The following is a 6,264-nucleotide window of genomic DNA, read 5'->3' as shown; positions in this document are numbered from 1 at the left end:
TTGATTATTAAAGAGAATAAACTTAAGAAAAATTGCCTTAGTAGGTGGTTTTGCTACTCTCTTTGACGATACTTGCAAAGAAAGCTCAGCTCTAATAAAGAGGATGAGGGATGTGTTTGCTGTTTCTTCCCATGTCCAGACCCTCTGCGGTGCTATGCCAAGACCCACTGAAGCTCCCTGTGCCTGGGTCCTTGGTCAGTGCTGTCACATGTGCTTCTGTCATGCTTTCAAATCCTTCATAAGCCACCATTATGTGGAGCCAAGTCTTCTTCCCCAAGCACCATACTTCCCAGGAGCCTTGGGAGCCTCGGCCAGAAGTACAGTTAGACTTCTCTTCCTTCCTTCCTTGCTTCCTGCCTGACTTCCTTCCTCCCCTCTTCCTCCTTCCCTCCATTCCTCCCTTCTTTCCTTTTTTTTTTTCTGGAGGAATGTAAGATTTGCAGGGATCTGGGGATAGTTGTCACTGGGTGTGCTTAACTCCTGAGAGTGGCTGTGTGCTTTGGGAATTGGTCTATCTGTCTGCTAATGACATAATTATTGAGCAGACATACTAGTTGGTGGAATATGGGTAGAAGTAATGTCTTTTTCTGGGGAATGATGGTTCCTTTGACACTTTCTCTCTTTTTTTGCTTTTTAAAATAAAAACTCTAGAGAAAGTTGCCTTAAAATTTTTTTTCCTGGTTTGGATTTATTTCAACCCAAATTTCTCACTATCAGACTAAAATCCCAAAACAAATATCTTGAATTATTTTTATTCAGACTTAATTTTTAAATGTAAAAACTTAAGACAGCATTTCAGATAAATGATTCGATCTTTCTTGCTAGTGATGGTGAATAGGCCCTGGTGATGATTGAAAGCCCTGGTTTCATTCTGGCCAGGTTAGTCAGTTGGTCAGAGTGTTGTCCGTGTACCAGTAGGATTTGGGTTTGATTCCCTGTCAGGGCACATGTTTGGGCTGCAGGTTTGATCACTGTTTGGATGTGTACAGGAGGCAACTAACCAAACAATGTTTTTCTGTCACATCAGTGTTTCTCTCTGTCTCTTTCTTCCTCTCTCTCTAAAATCGATAAACATCCTCTGGTGGAGATTCAAAAAAATGAAACAAAATCCTGGTTTCTTATAAAAACACTATGTAAATTTCTCACCTTACTGTTTGAAGATTTGACAGGACTCAGAAGCAATCTCCATAAGAGCATGTAAATTGGCAAGAACTGGCAAAGCAATAAAGTATTCTACATATTTACTAATATTTAAATGGTGTCTTTTTTCTTGTTATCTTGAGGTAAAACATTTCGGTTGCATTAGTCACCTAGGTTTCTTCCCGTTTTGTTTGTCTAAGATGGGAACACTTTCAATAAAGACTTGGTCAGACTTTTCTGTGCTGAAGTGTTTTATTATCAAATTAACCCCCCTTAACTTGCAGTCCCACGTCTGGCAGTGTCATTACAGGAAGGAGTTTACCACAGTTTTATTGATTTTTGCAACTAGATCTGCTGCAAGGGAAGATAACATCAACCTCATTGTTCCTTTAGCCCCTTTCTCCCAAGCAGAATAGATGAGGCCGGTCAGTGGGTCTCCAGGAAAGCAGGGGTCTGAGGAGAGGAAGGAAAAATTTTAACCCCATTGTTCTTCCTATTAGTCATGTGCCTGGGGGACTTCTCATGATCCCAGTTGTCCCAGCATAAGTTCAACCATTGACATTTCCACAGCAGGCTCGAATAGCCCATCTGTCAGAACCCAAGGGCCTGTGACAGGATGCAGACACTGTGTCCAAAGGAAGCTGTCTCTTAGGGCCAGACATCACATGAAATGGAAATTCAGGAAGCCAGCCAGTCCCTTCTAACACCAATCCTTGGACTGAATAATGATTTGGAGGGGGCTCCTTTTCTGCTGATTTTTACTAAGAGCTTCTGTGTTCACTGCGTTCATTGTTAATCTTTACTAGGTAATTATTATTAAAATCCACCTTATCCTTCCATAGCTCTTATTTTCAGATTTTTGGGGATAATATTACATCTAGTTATTTAGCTAATTTTGGATGATCAGAATTGTCTTTTTTTGCTTATTCTCCATGTTAATCATAATCCAGAAAAAAGACATGGAAGAAAAGGGATTTGAGATTCCTGAACCCTCAGCTTTGTTGAGGCTCAAATGTAAGACCTTTGAAAAATGTGAAGGAAGTGTGAAGCATTTGATTAGCACATGAGGAGGGTGACCGGTTTGGCATAGATTGGTGCTTTGCCGGATACTGGTCCCTGAGTCTGTCCATCTCCAGCATGAAATAGGGGAGCAAGAAGGAGATGAGCATGTAGTGAGATGAAGACGCCGGACATCTACTGAAGAATGAACTCACACCAAGGGACTCAAATTCTCCGAACATTAGTCTGCACCCATATCCGAGTGGAAGTTTGAAGACGTATGCGAAAGCTCAACATGATTTTCTTACAATGATAAATCATAGATAGCTTATTTCACATTAATGTACTTTAATTGTGGGTCAGACATGAGGCGCTCAATAATTCCTCATTGAATTGATTTAAGAGGTTCTCTATTATATTCCATTTAGGAAACACTGATATGGATGATTGCAATTGATTATAATGATGTCTCCTTTACTAGACTTATAGATATATGATGCTTTTCAGAAGATTTTTTCCCCCCTGAATGGGTAGAAAAGTTTCATAAACAACTGTTCTTAGTTTACTTGTCAGTTCTTTCATCTATAGCTATGGCTGCTGTGTAAAAGCTTTAATTTTTTTAATTAAAAATTTTTTAATTAAAATTATTTAAAAAGTAAGAACACAAGAGATTTACCTTAACACATTTAAGTGTACAGTATAATATTGTTATCTATAGGCACAGTGTTATAAATCAGATTTCTAGAACTTACTCATCTTGCATAACTGAAATTTTATGCCTGTTGCCTAGTACCCCTTACCCCCAGCCTCTAGTCACTACCATTTTATTCTTTGCTTCTGTGAGTCTGACTATTTCAGATGCCTCATATAATTACAATCATGTAGTTTTTGTCCTTCTGTGAATAGCTTATTTCTTTTTAAATATATTTTATTGATTACGCTATCATAGTTGTCCCATTTTCCCCCTTCACTCCCCTCCACCCTGCACACCGCCTCCCACCTACATTCCCCACCTTTAATTCATGTCCCTGTGTCATACATAAAGTTCTTTGGCTTCTACTTTTCCCATACTATTCTTACTGCCACGTCCCCTGTCTATTTTCTACCTACCATCTATACTACTTATTCTCTGTAACTTTTCCCCCACTCTCCCTCTCCCACTCCCCTGTTGATAACCCTCCACGTGATCTCCATTTTTGTGTCTCCATTCCTGTTCTAGTTGTTTCCTTTGTTTTTGTTTTTGTTTTAGGTGTGGTTGTTAATAATTGTGAGTTTGCTGTCATTTTACTGTACATATTTTTTTATCTTCTTTTTCTTAGATAAGTACCTTTAATGTTTCATATAATAAGGGCTTGGTAATGGTGAACTCCTTTAACTTGACCTTATCTGAGAAGCGCTTTATCTGCCCTTCCATTCTAAACGAAACCTTAGCTGGATAGAGCAATCTGGGATGTAGGTCTTTGGATTTCATGACTTGGAATACTTCTTTCCAGCCCCTTCTTGCCTGTAAGGTCTCTTTTGAGAAATCAGCTGTCAGTCTGATGGGCACTCCTTTGTAGGTGACTGTCCCCTTATCTCTTGCTGCTTCTAGAATTCTCTCCGTCTCTTTAATCTCAAGTAATGTAATTAGGATATTCCTTGGTGTGTTCTTCCTTGGGTCCAACCTCTTTAAGACTCTCTGGGATTCTTGGACTTCCTGGAAGTCTATTTCCTTTGCCAGATTGGAGAAGTTCTCCTTTTTATTTGTTCAAATAAATTTTCCACTTGTTGCCCTTCCTCTTCCCCTTCTGGTACCCCTATAATCCAGATGTTGGAACGTTTAAAGATGTCCTGGAGGTTCCTAAGCCTCTCCTCATTTTTTTGAATTCTTGTTTCTTCATTCTTTTCTGATTGGATGTTTCTTTCTTCCTTCTAGTCTGCACTGTTGATTTGAGTCCCAGTTTCCTTTCCATCACTGTTGATTCCCTGTACATTTTCCTTTATTTTACTTAGCGTAGCCTTCATTTTTTCATCTAATTTATGACCAAATTCAACCAATTCTGTGAGCATCCTGATTACCAATGTTTTGAACTGTGCATCTGATAGGTTGGCTACCTCTTAGTCACTCGGCTGTATTTTTTTATGGAGCTTTCATGTACTGTTTGGTTTGGGCCATTTTCTTTTGTCTTGATGTGCCTGTTACATAGTAAGGGGAAGAGTCTTAGGTGTTCACCAGGGTGGGGCAATCCACATGTCTGTGTTGTGGGGAAGGGGTCCGAGAGGGAACAATTGCACTTGCTTGGCTCTCTGCCAAATTTCAGTCAGTTCCCCCACTTCCTCCAAGCAAATTGGGCCCTTCTGGTGCTGATTCTCATGTGGGTGGGTTTGTGTACTTTCTAGGACCCTGTGGGTCTCTCTGACGAACTTTTCTGTGAGGCTGGGAGTTTCCACTCCCCCTTTGTTTTGCCTAGTTTATCTCTACGTGAATGTGGGACTGCCCAGTCTGCAAGCTGCAGTCTTGCACGCCCTATTCCATAATCTGCTGGCTCACTGGGTCTGCTAGCCTCCACCATGCCAGGAATCCTCTCTGCCCTGGCTCCAGGACTCCACCCCTTCTCCTGGTCTGGATCGATGTGTCCTCTTTAACTCTTTGGTTGTTGGACTTCCATACAGTTTGATTTTTGTCAGTTCTGGTTGTTTTTTGTTTTTTAAATTATTATTGTCCTTCTTTTGGTTGTGTGAAGATACACAGTGCATCTACCTATGCCTCCATCTTGGCTGGCTGTCCTCTGAATAGGTCATTTCACAGAATGTCCTCAATGCATACAGAAAAATATGGTATCTGCATACAATGAAATCTTATTTAGCCTTAATAAAGAAAACTCTTCAGTATGTGACATCTATGAATCTTGAGAATAAGTTCATTTATTCATTGAACATATATTATTGAGCACCAATTCTGGGCTAGACAAACATCAGGAATTATTACAGATTTCTGCTCTAAAATAGTTTTCTGTCTCAAGAACCTTTATTTTTAATATGTGTTAAGTCTTATACATGTGCATTTATTTACTTATAAATTGTATTCCTAAACTACTCTATGAATAAACTATCCATTATAAAAGTCATAATAATAGAAATTTTAAAACATGAAGTATAAAAAAGATAATATTTTAACTATTTCATTCATTAATGATGGAAAATCCTTTGACCTTATTATCTATAAATAATATTTAGAAGGAAGAAGGTTATCCAATATATGTAATTGCTTTAAAAATGCCAATTTGAAGGTTTGGGTTTAAGTTCCATTGATATTAGTACTCTAAATGGTTGTTGAAAAAGAGGCAGCCCAAAGCCATTTAGATCCAAATAAAAATAATGTATCATTGGTTGTGGTAAATACTCTAAGAATCATTTTAAAATTTCTTCCATCAATTATGCAAAGGTTGTATTTTAAAATTTGGCTAATAAATTTGCATTTTAGCTGATGTCAACTATCCTTGTAACTGATTGAATGTGTTGCCTTTTTATATTTTTAACACATTGAGTTAAAGGCATTCAAATGATTTATTTAGAAAAATTTTAAACAAGCTGAAAAAGTATTCTACTACTTTTTAAGAAAAGTGTGAAGATACTAGAGTTTTTATAGATGACACACACCTATATTGTTTTTGGCAAAAATATCACAGAATAACAGAAACATTCCCAAATATCCACTGAACTTCTACTTTTTAAGTGTTTTCTTCATTGCATGGGTTTCCAAAAGCATCATGAAAATGTTGTCTTTATCTTGATAAGCCAGATTAAATGCAAATTGTGTTTATTATTTCAAAACTATCTGGAGCCTTCCCTGGCAGGTATGGCTCACTCGGTTGAGTGTCATCCTGCAAAGCTAAATGTTTGATTCCCTGTCAGGGCACATGCCTGGGTTGAGTTTGGTCAGGGACAGGGGACAGGGCATGTACGAGAGGCAACTGATTGATGTTTCTCTCTCTCTCATTGATATTTATTTCTTTCTCTTTCTTCTTCCTGTCCCCTCTCTCTAAGAATAAATAAATAAATAAAAGGTATAAAAAATATCTGGAGCCCTGGCTGGGTGGCTTGGTTGGAGCATTGTCCTGTACATCAAGAGAGCATTGGGTTTGA

This window comes from Sturnira hondurensis, unplaced genomic scaffold (assembly GCF_014824575.4).
Source record: "Sturnira hondurensis isolate 20B ecotype Veracruz unplaced genomic scaffold, ASM1482457v3 Scaffold0015793, whole genome shotgun sequence".
In the NCBI taxonomy this organism is placed as follows: Eukaryota; Metazoa; Chordata; class Mammalia; order Chiroptera; family Phyllostomidae; genus Sturnira; species Sturnira hondurensis.
The sequence above is the reverse complement of the archived record's forward strand: the minus strand, read 5'-3'. Positions refer to the sequence as shown.